Genomic DNA, 15,164 nt, shown 5'->3' with positions numbered 1-15,164 from the left:
AAAAAAAAAAAAAAAAAAAAAAAAAAAAAAAAAAAAAAAAGAACAGCCAGCCAAGACCAAGTTTACCGATCAATGAGAACAGCAGAACTCCAGCACTAGGAGAATACAGCACATAGAATGCATGGCTTTTCCCCCGTTATTCTTTAGTCTTTCAAAGTTAATTTTTTAAATTTTCCTTATTTTTTCTTTTTCTATTTTTTTAGTTGAATATTTCTTCTTTCCTTTTTCAACGAACATCTTATCAATTCCGATTTAAAAATCTTTTAATTTTCATTTTTACAGTCATATTCTATCCCTTCATTGTATTTAACCTTATTTTTTTGTATATATGTAAGTTTTTCTTTCTTTAAAATTTTGGGATAGAGTTTCTTCTCTCAGACCAAAATATACACTAAATCTAGTGAATGACGTTGTCTTAGTCTCCCGCCTGATCACATTCTCTCTCTTTTTTTTAACGTTTTTTTCACTCTTTTTTCAACCAACTCCTTATCAATTCCTTTTTTAAAATCTTTTTTAATTTTCATCTTTACAGTCATATTCCATACCTTCATCATATTTACCCTTATTTTTGTATATATATAAGTTTTTCTTTCTTTAAAAGTTTGGGAAGCAATTTCTTCCAACAGACCAAAATACACACAAAATCTAGTGTGTGGCTCTGTTATATTCACCATCCTGATCACATTCTTTTTTTTTTTTTTCCTTTCTTTTCCCTCCGGTTTCAGGTCTCTTCTGATTTGTTTGGTGTATATTTTTATGGGGTCGTTGTTACACTTTTAGCATTTTGTTTTCTGATTCATTTATTCTCCTCTGGACAAAATGACAAGATGGAAAAACTCACCTCAAAAAAAAAAGAACAAGAGGCAGTACCAACTGCCAGGGACCTAATCAATACAGACATTAATAAGATGTCAGAACTAGAGTTCAGAGTGACAATTATAAAGATACTACCTGGGCTTGAAAAAAGCATAGAAGATACTAGAGAAATAAAAGAACTAAAATGTAATCAAGTTGAAATCAAAAAGGCTATTAATAAGGTGCAATAAAAAATGGAGGCTCTAACTGCTAGGATAAATTAGGTAGAAGACAGAATTAGTGATATAGAAGACCAAATGATGGAGAATAAAGAAGCTGAGAAAAAGAGAGATAAACAACTACTGGATCACAAGGGGGAGAATTCAAGAGATAAGTGATACCATGAAGCGAAACAACATTAGAATAATTGGGATCCCAGAAGAAGAAAGAGAGAGAGGAGCAGAAGGTATATTGGAGCAAATTATAGCAGAGAACTTCCCTAATTTGGGGAAGGAAACAGGCATCAAAATCCAGGAGGCACAGAGAACCCCCCTCAAAATCAATAAAAATAGGTCAACACCCTGACATCTAATAGTACAACTCACAAGTCTCAGAGACAAAGAGAAAATCCTGAAAGCAGCTCAGGACAAGAGGTCTGTAACCTACAACGGTAGAAACATTAGATTGGCTGCAGACAGATCCACAGAGACCTGGCAGGCCAGAAAGGACTGGCATGATATATTCAGGGCACTAAGCGAGAAAAACATGCAGCCAAGAATACTATATCCAGCTAGGCTGTCATTGAAAATAGAAGGAGAGATAAAAAGCTTCCAGGACAAACAAAAACTAAAAGAATTTGCAAACACCAAACCAGCCCTACAAGAAATATTGAAAGGGGTCCTCTAAGCAAAGACAGAGCCTAAAAGTAACATAGACCAGAAAGGAATGCAGACAATATACAGTAACAGTCACCTTACAGGCAATACAATGGCACTAAATTCATATCTTTCAATAGTTACCCTGCATGTAAATGGGCTAAATGCCCCAATCAAAAGACACAGGCTATCAGACTGGATAAAAAAACAAGACCCACCAATATGCTGTCTGCAAGAGACTCATTTTAGACCCAAAGACACCTCTAGGTTTAAAGTGAGGGGTTGGAAAACCATTTATCATGCTAATGGACATCAAAAGAAAGCTGGGGTAGCAATCCTTATATCAGACAAATTAGATTTTAAACCAAGGACTATAATAAGAGATGAGGAAGGACACTCCATCGTACTTAAAGGATCTATCCAACAAGAAGATCTAACAATTGTAAATATCTATGCCCCTAACATGGGAGCAGCCAATTATATAAGCCAATTAATAACAAAAGCAAAGAAACACATCAACAACAATACAATACCATACAACCCAGCAATTGCACTACTGGGTATTTACCCCAAAGATACATATGTAGTGGCCCAAAGGGGCACATGCACCCCAATGTTTATAGCAGCAATGTCCACAATAGCTAAACTATGGAAAGAGCCAAGATGTCCATCAACAGATAAATGATAAAGAAGATGTGGTATATATATACAATGGAATATTATCCAACCGTCAAAAAATGAAATCTTGCCATTTGCAACAAAATGGATAGAACTAGAGGGTATTATGCTAAGGGAGATGAGTCAATCAGAGAAAGACAGGTATCATATGATCTCACTGATATGTGGAATTTGAGACACAAGACAGAGGATCATAGGGGAAGGGAGGGAAAAATGAAACAAGATGAAACCAGAGAGGGAGACAACTCATAAGAGACTCTTAATCTCAGGAAATAAACTTAGGGTTGTTGGAGTGGAGGGGGGTGGGAGGGATGGGGTGGTTGGGTGATGGACATGGGGAAGGGTATGTGCTAGGGTGAGTGCTGTGAATTGTGTAAGACTGATGAATCACAGACCTATACCCCTGAAACAAATGATATACTATATGTTAATTTAAAAAAAATCTAAAACATTCTTCTAACCCCAGTTCTTTGTCCAAATAAAAGTACAAAGTTTCAATATGAAAAAAAAATTTTTTTTGATTCTCACACCCAACCCCAGCTTGCCTTCCAAAGTTAGAGTCACTAATTAGTAGTAGTTGCAGAAAAGATTTAGAAGGAATTTGCCATTGTTCAGGCCAAAGCTGTCAAGAACTGAAACTGAATACAGGAGGTAACATTAGGAATAGACATAGGAATGGAACCAAGAAAGTCAATGAGGGAAGAAAGGACAGGATTTTCTATTCCAGAAATATTGGTTAGCAGAGCTAACAGATTAGTACTAATCTAATGGAAATATTTCTTCTCTTGATTAGAAAATTTGAAAAGTTTCCCGGAATATTATAACTTTCAAGTGTTAGTCTGTATTCTGGAAATAAAGAGGGTTTACAGCAGTCATATAATGGTAATAAAAGTAGGTATTGTTGAGCTATTGCTCTGCTCCAGGTCTGTGCAATGTCTCTGAATCCTTGTAACAGGTCTAAGATGTGGGCACTACTATTACTCCTTATTACAAATGAGGAAACAAGGCTTGATTTAGAGAGGTTTATGACTTTTCTTACAGTTACATTTCTGGTAAATATCAGAGCCAGGACTTGATTCTGGGTCAGTCCTACTCCAAAGCCCATGCAATTATTCACTTCCCACATTGCATCAGGTGATTGGCTCAAAGGGATATGGTAATGCCCTACCCCTCATGGTTTTGAGGCCAGATGCTTGGTTGCTGCATCTGTTTTGAAAGCATAAGCAGCACTGTAGTTATATTAGTTGTATTATCAACTTAGTTCCATGTTGTTTTGTTCTCTCAATTATGTTTTATGTACCTCTTAACCTCATGCACGATCAATCATTAACTTTGTCTTTTTTACTCCTACACCCTGTTTACCCACACACTGTAGAAATGTAATGGGGACCAGATGGTAATATTTGTCTTGAAATTATCTGATGTACCTGGTTGTACCAGGTCCCAAACAGTATCTTGTTGTCCAGAAGAATGCATACCTCCAGATTGTTTCAAGCTCCCCACCTCAAGGTTTCAAGAAACCCCTTACCCTCCTCTCATGCATTCACCTCCTTCCCCAAACATATATAAGCTGTCCCTGGACTCAACAGGGCAAGGAAGCTTTGGGAATGATCCCCTGCCTTCTTGTTGGGCTGTCCTTCTGAAAATAATAACCTTTCTTTGCTTCAAAACCAGCATCTCAGATGTTGGCTTACTGTGCTTTGGGTGCACAGGCAAGTCTGAGTTCAGTAACAGTTTCTTCATTTCTTTCAACTTTATCTGTATTTGACTTTAAAGGCTTTACTTTCATGCAAACTTTTCACACAGTGAAAACAACAAAGAATATTTATTGAGAATTACTGTGTGCCAGAGAGAGTTATAGGTGCTTTTTCAGTGTTAGTTTATTTAATCTTCACAGTCATCTTCCAATGTAGGCATTATCCGACATTGCCATTGTCATTAGCATTCACACTTAACAGATGAGGAAACTGATGCACAGAGAGGTGTCATCAGCAAGGACTCATTGCCAGTTTCTGGTGGCACTAGAATTCAAACCCTGGCAGGCTGATCACCAAGCCTATCCTGAAACACAGAAGGCAAGGATTATCTTCCCGGGATTTTGTCTGGTTTTCTGTAGTTTGGTTTTTGTTTTGTTTTTTTAATTAAATTTTGCCTTGTTAGTTTCAGTCCATTATTCCAGTCCATCAGAAGATTTGAATCTTGATTCTCTCATCCAACCATTGTATTAGGTAGCCTGACCAGGTTTCTAGGATCTGAGGTTTGCAGTGGCAAAAAGCAGGCACTAAGATAGGCCACTTTGGCATGAACATTATTTTGAGTTAAAAGCCATCCAAACCACCGAGATTCAGAAAAAGCTCTTTACCTCCCTCTTGATTGCCTGCTTGTATCAGGAAGAGAGCTATTAACAGAGATTCCTCTTTTTTTTTTTTTAAAGATTTTATTTATTTATTCATGAGAGATAGAGAGAGAGAGGCAGAGGCAGAGGGAGAAGCAGGCCCCCCACTGAGCAGGGAGCCCGATGAGGGACTCGATCCCAGGACCCTGGGATCATGACCTGAGCCGAAGGCAGATGCTTAACCGACTGAGCCACCCAGGCGTCCCCAGAGATTCATCTTTACCTGAGAAACTTATCTACATACTAGGGCAACTTTTGTTTTCCAAATATCTCCCTTGACCTTCTTGCTAATGATCTTTCTCCCCTTTGTATCTTCACACCCCTTTCTCTCTCCTTAGCTCATATAAGTATCATATTACCTGACTGTTTTTAGAATTTCTATGTTTGTGTGGATTCTCTGTACATATGCTGTTAAAGTTGATTTTCTCCTGTTAATGTCTCATGCCAGTTTGATTCATAGTCTAGCTAAAAGGATGTTGAAAGATATGGTAAATTCTTCTTCCTCAACAGGTTAAAATTCTACTTCTTTTTGTTCTGCATTTATTGAGGTATAATTGGCAGTTTAAAATTGTATATTTTTAAGGTGTAAATTCTGATGATTTCAAATACATATGTAGACTGGCTGGCTGGCTCCGCTGTTAGAGCATACAACTCTTGATCTTGGAGTCCTGAGTTCAAGCCCCACGTTGGGCGTAGTTTACTTAAAAAAAAATTAAAAACCACCTCCAAGTAAAATGCTCCATAGATTTTTTTAAAAAGTATATGGGATTCATGCTTTTTACCAAATAAAATAAAATAAAATATGTGTTATAAAGCAACTACCACAATTAGGTTAATTAACTCATCCTTCACCTCACATAATTACCATTTTCGTGTGTGTGTGTGTGGTAAGAACACTTAAGATTTACTCTTTTAGGAAATTTCAAGTATATAACACAGTATTATTAGCTATAGTCATCATACCCCACTGCCCCGGTCATTTCCCCTTCCCTGTAGTCCCTGGTAACTACCATTCTACTCTTTCCTTCTAGGAGTTTGACTTTTTTAGATGCTACATATAAATGAAATCAAACCACATTTGTCTTTCTGTGACTGCCTTGTTTCACTTAGTGTCATGTCCTCCAGATTTATCCATGTTGTCACAAGTGGCAGGATTTCCTTCTTTTTATGGCTGTATAATATTTCCCTGCATATATTTAATACATACCAATGTTTTCTTTATTCATTCATCCATAGATGAACACTTAGGTTGAATTGTATTTTCTCTGCCTTCTAACAGAAATGAATTATGAACATTATTAAAGTCAAGATAAAATTCTCTCCTTCCTCCCTCTTTCTCTACAGACCAACCCCCTCCACACATACACACACAGACACACACACACACACCACTCAGACACTCATAGAAGTATACACGTAAACTAAACAAGTTCCTGGGACACTATATGGTAAAAGTGACTAAGATCTTGGATGATTTATCATTCACAATAATCACAAATTATTTGTATTGTATATTTATATCTGAAAAAAATCTGTATTGGAATCTAACAAACTAGTTTGCTAATAGGTTCCAAAATTATTCAGGTGTCAAGCTACTATGACACCTTGTTTCCTAAAGCTATAAATATATATCATATTTGACTTTTTCAGACCTAAAGCACCTTCATTGCATCTCCACATATGTCATTAGAATATTTCTAGTATCTCTCTGATTTAGGAATTTGCTAAAGTATCTTAGAATCAAAATTGGTAATGTTTAGTTTTGAACATATAATGATATTCAAGTGGGAATTGCTATGACCTGAATATGTGAACAAGTAGTATGTTTATATTTTTTAAATCTTTATTTTGAAATAATTATCAGTACACAGGAAGTTGCAAAAATAATGCAAAGATTTGTGTACACTTCCTCCAGCTCAACACAATATATCTTACATAATTAAAACATAATATCAAAACCAAAAAGTTGACATTGGTACAGTGCAATTAATGACACTACAGATTTATTAAGATTTCACCAGTTTTTACATGCATTGCTTTGTGGTGTGTGTGAGCGTGTGTGTAGTTCTATGCATTTTTCCAAATGTATGGATTCATGTAATCACCTTAACAGTCAAGATACACAACAGCTCTATCATCACAAAGAAATTCCTTTGTACTACCCCTTCAGAGCCCTATTCCTGCATATGCCCCTAACCCCTGGAAACCATTAATAAGGTCTTCATCTGTATAACTTTGTCATTTCAAGAATGTTATATAACTGTAGTCACACAGTATTTAACATTTCTCTGTGCCTGATGGCATTTCTGATCTGTGAACTTCTCTAGCATCCAATTTGGGATACATAGGAGGCAAAAATAAAACCTAAACCCAAAGAACTCACTGCCATGCTGTCATTCAAGTCCCAGGGACCCTAGCAAATTTACTTCATTCTCCCCAACATTTTGGAAGGTCTTTGTTTTATGTATTATGTTTGGGGGTTTACTTGTATTTAGTAGGAATAACAGAGTAAAATCTATCCATTTTAACTTTTCCAGAATTGGAAGTCCCAATATGCTTTTAAAAAACAAAATTATGGGGGTGCCTGGGTGGCTCAGTTGGTTAAGCGACTGCCTTCGGCTCAGGTCATGATCCTGGAGTCCCAGGATCGAGTCCCGCATCGGGCTCCCTGCTCGGCAGGGAGTCTGCTTCTTCCTCTGATCCTCCTCCCTCTCATGCTCTCTGTCTCTCATTCTCTCTCTCTCAAATAAATAAATAAAATCTTAAAAAAAAAAGATTTAAAAGAAAAACAAAAAACAAAAACAAAATTATGTTTGCCCTTTACTGACAGCTCACACACATTCACAGATGCACACAGGGAGAGCTGTTAACAGAGCTTGTGTTACAGTGGTAAGATCATTCTTCTATTTTATCAATATGCTGCCATGTCATTTATATTACTCTTTGAAGACACAATTAAGTTTCTTTTTTAACTGCTTTATTGAAGTATAATTAATGTACAGAATATTGCACATATTTAGTGTATACAGTGCAATGAGTTTGGACATATGCATAATATGCTTTTAAAGTGTGTTTTATTGTTTTTATTTATCTAAGTAATTTTTTGCTAGACACAGATTTGTTTACTTTCCTACCTCTGTAAGTGCCAACTTCTTTATTTAGCAGCTCACAGCTGACTTTTCTTTTGAGAAAGTAGACATTTTTACAGAAGTAAAACATTCTGTCTTTGGCTGTGTGTATCAGTCAAGGTCTGATTAGAGAGATAACTCCTACCTAATTAGGTAGGAGTTAATGTTAAGAGATTTATTGCAAGGAATTGGCTTACATGATTACGGGGGGCTGGTTGAACAAGTTCAAAATCAATAGGGCTGGCCATCAGGAAGGGCAGACTGGAATTCTGGGGTGTGAACTGAAGTTGCTGTACATAGGCAGGATCTGTTTTTTGTTTTGTTTTAAGATTTATTTATTTATTTTAGAGAGAAAGAGAGAGAATGTGTGAGTGGAGGGGGAGGGGAAGAGGGAGAGAGAGTATCTCCAGCAGACTCCCTGCTGAGCAGGGAGCCCAAAACAAGGCTCCATCTCACAATCCTGAGATCATGACCTGAGCTGAAACCAAGAGTCGGACGCTTAACAGACTGAGCCACCCAGGTGTCCCATGGATCTCCTTTTCTTTTTTTTTTTTAAGATTTTATTTATTTATTTGACAGAGATACAGCGAGAGAAGGAACACAAGCAAGGGGAGTTGGAGAAGGAGAAGCAGGCTTCCCGCTGAGCAGGGAGCCTGATGTGGGGCTCGATCCCAAGACCCTGGGATCATGACCCAACCCAAAGGTAGACACTTAACCAACTAAGCCACCCAGGTACCCCATGGATCTCCTTTTCAAGGAAGCCTCAGCTATGCTTTTCTGGTCATTGAGCTGACTGAGTCAGGCCCACCCCGATTGTCTTTGATAATCTACTTTATTTTAAAGCCAATTGATTATCGACTTAAACCACATCTACAAAATACCCTTATAAGGATACCCAGATTAATGTTTAAATAACCGAGAACATTACCCCAGCCAAGCTGACATATCCAAAAGACAACACACTGAGTAATCGAATATAAAATTTTATGCTATGACTAATAATATATTTCAAAGCAAAATATCAACATTGTATCAGAGAATAAATTATGTTCAAATTGTTAGTAGATAACAGTGTTATTTAATCATTATGAGAGCATAGGATAGGACAAGAATCAAACAGAATTCTGGGGTGACGTATTACCTTACAGTTTTGAGATATCTCTTAAAAACAGGAAAATGGTGTGAAAAATCACTACAAAATTATCTTTGTAATAAATAATAGTCTTAGCTATCTTTTTATCAAAATTAATGTAGATATATCAGATAATCTATAAAATTCAACGTATTTTTAAAAATTAATTTTAAAGGAGTGCCTGGGTGGCTCAGTCAGTTAAGCATCTGCCTTCGGCTCAGGTCATGATCCCAAGGTCATGGGATGGAGCCCTACATCGGGCTCCCTGCTCAGCAGGGAGTCTGCTTCTCCCTCTCCCTCTGCCTGCCACTGTGCCTACTTACACTCCCACACTCTCTCTTTCTGTCAAGTGAATAAATAAAATCTTCAAAAAATTAATTTTAAAAACTAAATGAAACATTAAGTTGAGGAAACATTTTTATAATAACATGTAATTTTGAGTGAAAAATACAAGATGCAAAAATATGTACATATGTTATAAATTCAATGATGATAATAATGTTAACAATTGCTATAAAACAATAATCAGTACTATATACTAGTTCCCTAATATGTGCCAAGTACTCTAATAAGTGTTTTAGATAAAATATATCTGATCCTCATAAAAACTCTCTTAGGTAAGTATTATCATTCTGCTATTGGAGATGAGGAAATTAAAACTCCAAGAGTATAAATAGCTTGCTGAGGTTAAATCTAATATGTGTAGGATAACAAGTATCACTATAATTAGGCTTAAAATGCAGAGAAAGGAGTTTGGAGAATAATTTTATAATCTTTAGGTGAGATAAACCGTTTTTAAACATTAAAACTTTCCACAAATCATAAAGAAAAAGCACATAATTCTGACAGTCGAAATTTAACTTTTTCAAGGTGAAAAATCCTCTAAACAATGTTGTAGAACATGAAAAGCACTGGAAGAAACTCTTTGCATTGTTAATCCTTGTGTTATATATTCTGGTACTGAGTAACAATTTATTACCTCTCAGCTCCAAATGCACCATTTTAGATTGCTCTGTGAAAATGAATCTAGGCTCTTCAAATAGTATTCCTTTGCCCCCGACACACAGTCTTTGTCAATAGAGGGCACGGAGATAGATTGCAGGTGGAAGCGTTTGGCGCCCTGGTCCAAGTGTGCTTGATGGACTGACTCCCACAATTCACATGGCTTTCTCCCACATCAGACACAGGTGGTGCAGGCAGTTCCTCCAGTGCCCAGGTCTTGCAGTATGTGGTGGCCAACAGCGGCCAGCAGTAACTCCCCCTCTTACGCATTCTCAAGCAGTTTTGTAGTGGAGTGTCTCTGATGAGACCCTTTTCCATGAACTATTTTTCTCCTCACACCAGAGGGAAGATTTCCAGCCAGTTCTGCTGGTGTGGTATCACAGCAGATTCTCTGCCACTCACTGAACCATGCCTTTGCCCTCCCCAAGAAGTCTGGATTGCAGCCCGGTGGGTAGAGGCAGCTGACTTGTGTGCTCTACCTTAGCCTTAGCATAGTGGCTACTCCTTGTATCAGTTATTTCTATGTTCTTTAGTTATCTTTCCTTCTTTTTTTTTATTATGTTATGTTAATCACCATACATTACATCATTAGTTTTTGATGTAGTGTTCCATGATTCATTGTTTGCGTATAACACCCAGTGCTCCATGCAGAACGTGCCCTCCTCAATACCCATCACCAGGCTAACCCATCCTCCCACCCCCCTCCCCTCTAGAACCCTCAGTTTGTTTTTCAGAGTCCATCGTCTCTCATGGTTCATCTCCCCCTCTGATTCCCCCCCTTCATTCTTCCGCTCCTGCTATCTTCTTCTTCTTTTTTTTTTTTAACATATAATGTATTATTTGTTTCAGAGGTACAGATCTGTGATTCAACAGTCTTGCACAATTCACAGCGCTCACCATAGCACATGCCCTCCCCAATGTCTATCACCCAGCCACCCCATCCCTCCCACCCCACCCCCCACTCCAGCAACCCTCACTTTGTTTCCTGAGATTAAGAATTCCTCATATCAGTGAGGTCATATGATACATGTCTTTCTCTATATATACAATGAAATATTATGCAGTTATCTTTCCTTCTTGCTAGCCAATCCATCATCATGCCTATCTCATTATTGTTAATGATTCTTTATATTAATCTTTCCCTGTTCAAATTACCATGTTGTTCCTCTCTCTTGGTTGGATCCAGACTGGTACACAACTGGTATTAATAGAGGTTCCAGGAGATAGACTCTCAAAGATAGAATTTTGGTCTGGACATGCCTTTGGGCTTGGGAATAGCACTGAGCTCCTTGCCAGTGGGAAATGGGATGCTAGTAAAACAGCATGTGATGACTTCATAATTAATCAGTTTGATTGTGATGAAGTGCAAAATGAAACTTGTGCTTTGGGAGCCCAGGTGACTGTTGCACTTGATTATTATGGCAGTAATGATAACTGAAAGGACCGTGATAATGGGACAGATTCTTTCCAATTCAGTTGAGTGCTTACAAAGAGAAAATGACACGCTGAAGATTGTTAAATCCCATCTCAAATTATACTCCAAGAATCAAAGAGTTTCCCTGTCAGTCCTAAAAGGAATTCTTATTTCTTGAGTCAGAGGGCTGATGCTGCCGAAAAACAAATGCAAAATTTAAATGTGTGGGTTACTGAATTACAATGACAGTTAAAGTCACAGCCTTGCCCGGTTTCTCATGTTAAAGTTTGGGCACTGATTAGAAAAGCATGAGATCCTGAAACTTGGAATGAAACCAATTGTTTGAATCCATATGAAACAGACCATTTCAAACCCCAGTCTTGGGCTTTCTAAAGCATTCATCACAAAAGCTGTGGACAAGAGCCAACAAGCCAGGCTTAGAGATGCTTGTGATGAAAGGGAGCACGAGCTGTAGACTTTGTTTACCTGTAGTGCTCTTGAACACATTCAGAGGTGTAAACGATCACCTTATAAGGTCAGTTCTGGAAACCTGTCAGTGGATAAGAAAACTCTGAGAGAGAATATCTCTTATGAAGAGAAAGGAGGCCTGTCCTCTGTAGGATGAATGGAGGAAGAGCCTTGAGGAGAATGGAAAAATGGGAGGAAGGAGTATTGGAGAAGCCCAGGTAGGAGGGTATTTATAAATCACAGAAAGGGTCAGTGGTGTCAAATAATGCAGTAAATTCCATTGGCAAAAAAGACTGAAAAGTGTCTACTGGATTTGCGCTTGGTGACCTTGCAAGAGGGTTTGAATAGTGGAGTAGAGGGTGGAATGGGAGATGAGTAGATAAGGATACAGACTGTAGTAAATTAACTCAGCTGTAATAAATTACTCCCAGTGTGTTTGCAAAGTATTTCCTCAACTGCCACAGAAACACTAAACATTTACTTACAGGTGGGAATAAGGTCAGGATACCTAACATCAACACAAGGATTCAACATAATTCTGATGTTCTTCTTTTTTTTTTAGATTTTTATTTATTTATTTATTTGACAGAGAGAGACACAGCGAGAGAGGGAACACAAGCAGGGGGAGTGGGAGAGGGAGAAGCAGGCTTCCGGCTGAGCAGGGAGCCCGATGCGGGGCTCGATCCCAGGACCCTGGGATCATGACCTGAGCCAAAGGCAGCCGCTTAATGACTGAGCCACCCAGGCGCCCTGGAGGACATTTTTCTTAAAGATTTTATTTATTTGACAGAGAGAGAGACAGCGAGAGAGGGAACACAAGCAGGGGGAGCGGGAGAGGGAGAAGCAGGCTCCCTGCTGAGCGGGGAGCCTGATGCGGGGCTCGATGCCAGGACCCTGGGACCATGACCTGAGCTGAAGGCAGACGCCCAATGACTGAGCCACCCAGTCATCCCTAATTCTGATGTTCTAACCATAAAAAAGGAGATGATGATGTATATATAAATGCTTGACATGAAGGTAAACATTTATCAGTTACCATTATATGAGACTGATAAACTATTTAGAAAACCTTGAAGAACAAATGAAAATATGCTAGAACCAATCAGAGAAGTTGAGTAAAGGAACCAAATGCAAGACGAAATGGAAATAAATAATATTAGGCTATCTTTTATACCATAATAACAATTGTTTAAAAATTTATTTTAGAGAGAGAGAGCAAGGGGAGGAGCAGAGGGAGAGGGACAAGCAGACTCTATGCAGAGCGTGGAGCCCAGTGTGGGGCTCCATCCTATGACCCTAAGATTATGACCTGAGCCAAAATCAAGAGTCAGATGCCCAACTGACTGAGCTACCCAGGTGCCCCTTAAAAGAATAATGGAAAAATATTCTCATAGTACTTATGTATAAGGTAAACTTAAATAAATGGAAAAAGATTGTATTTCTTGAATCAAAAAGCTCAGTATCTTAAATATATCAGTTTTCCCAAAATTATAAATATAAGGTCATCTTAGTTCAGAATCATAGAGACCTTTTCTTTTTTTTAAGATTTTAATTTATTTATTTGACAGAGAGTGAGAGCACAAGCAGGGGGAGTGGGAGAGGGAGAAACAGGCTTCCTGCTGAGCGGGGAGCCTGATGTGGGGCTCGATCCCAGGACCCTGGGATCATGACCTGAGCTGAAGGCAGACACTCAACTGACTGAGCCACCCAGGTGCCCTGAGACTTTTTCTTGAAGCAGGAAGAATTATTCTATAATTTATCTGTTTCACCTAGACCAGTAAATGGGTGAGAAGAGTTAAGAGATCTGTGTGATGGATGTCTTTGAAGTAAGACCTTTCTACCAAATAGCAGTGAGTGTTATAAAGCTGTTGTAATTCAAAATGAAAAAAATTGAAACACCAGGATTTAAATGGAGTGATAGATCAAAAGCTCATAGTTAATTCAGATAAAGGAGTCATTTTAAATCACTGCAGACAATGAATATTATTCAATACATAGTGCTGGAGTATCAGGGAAAATTGAAGGAGCAAATATTGCTAGATCCCCACCCCACAGCCTCCATAAGAATAGATTTCAGTATTTCTCACCAGTATAAACGTATATGCATATGATTTCCTGTAAGCCCTAAGAAATTAATTAGAAGAAAAACACATAGACAAGTATGAAAATAAATGTCAATAAAAAGCTACTGACTGTGGTGCTGGTGTAACAGTAAATAGATGGAAACGACCTAAATGTCCGAAGAGAGAATTGGTAAAATATATTAGGGTTTATCTATAAAACTGAATAATACAGAACCATCAAAAATGATGATTTAGATATATATGTATAGTCCAAAGATGACCACTATGTATTGTTAAGGAAAAATATTTAAAAACAGTATTAGAGTATGTTCACATTTTTATAAAAGTGTGCATATTTATGTCTTTTTAGAAAAAATTCAGAATGCTGATAGTGATTTTATTTGCATCTGATATATAATGTCTGTGATATTTGTTTGCTTTCTCTCTTATTTTTTTCGACTTAACTTGGCACTCAGATGAAGTTATATCTATTTTATAGGTGACAGTAATATATTGTATAGAAACCACTTTTGTCCATGAACAAAAGCTGCACTTCAGATGATCTATAATTGAAATAATTATATTAGGATTGCTGCATAACAAATTATCCTAACACTTAATGGCTTAAAAAACAATCACTTACTGTCTGTCACAGTTGCTACAGGTCAAATACTTGGGAGTGGTCTAAATGGTGGCTTCTGGCTTTGGGTCTCCTATGAGGTCTCATTCAGGACTCTGACTGCAGAGCGGCAGTCATCTGAAGGCTTGACCTGGACTGAAATATCAGATTCTCAAGTGATTCACCCACAGGGCTGGGCAGATGGTGCTGGGTCCTGGAAAGATACCTTAGTTCCTCTCCTCATGGGGATCTTCACAGGGTTGCTTGCATGTTCTTGGTATGTGACTGCTAGCCTTTTATGAAAAGAATAATGAATGTAGTTCTGTAAAATATAAGGATTCATTTCTAAATGACAAATAATATATGTAAAATATGAGGTGCTCTCAGTCCACAGATTCTTTTTTTTTTTAAGATTTTTTTTTTTTAATTAGAGAGAGAGAGAGTACAAGCAGGGGGAGCGGCAGGCAGAGGGAGAGGGAGAAGCAGGCTCCCTGCTCAGCAGGGAGCCTGATGCGGGGCTCGATCCCAGGACCCCAGGATCATGACCTGAGCCGAAGTCAGACGCTTAACCGTCTGAGCCACCCAGGCGCCCCTT

This window comes from Neomonachus schauinslandi, chromosome X, assembly GCF_002201575.2.
Source record: "Neomonachus schauinslandi chromosome X, ASM220157v2, whole genome shotgun sequence".
NCBI classification, from domain to species: domain Eukaryota; kingdom Metazoa; phylum Chordata; class Mammalia; order Carnivora; family Phocidae; genus Neomonachus; species Neomonachus schauinslandi.
This window is presented reverse-complemented; position numbering follows the sequence as displayed.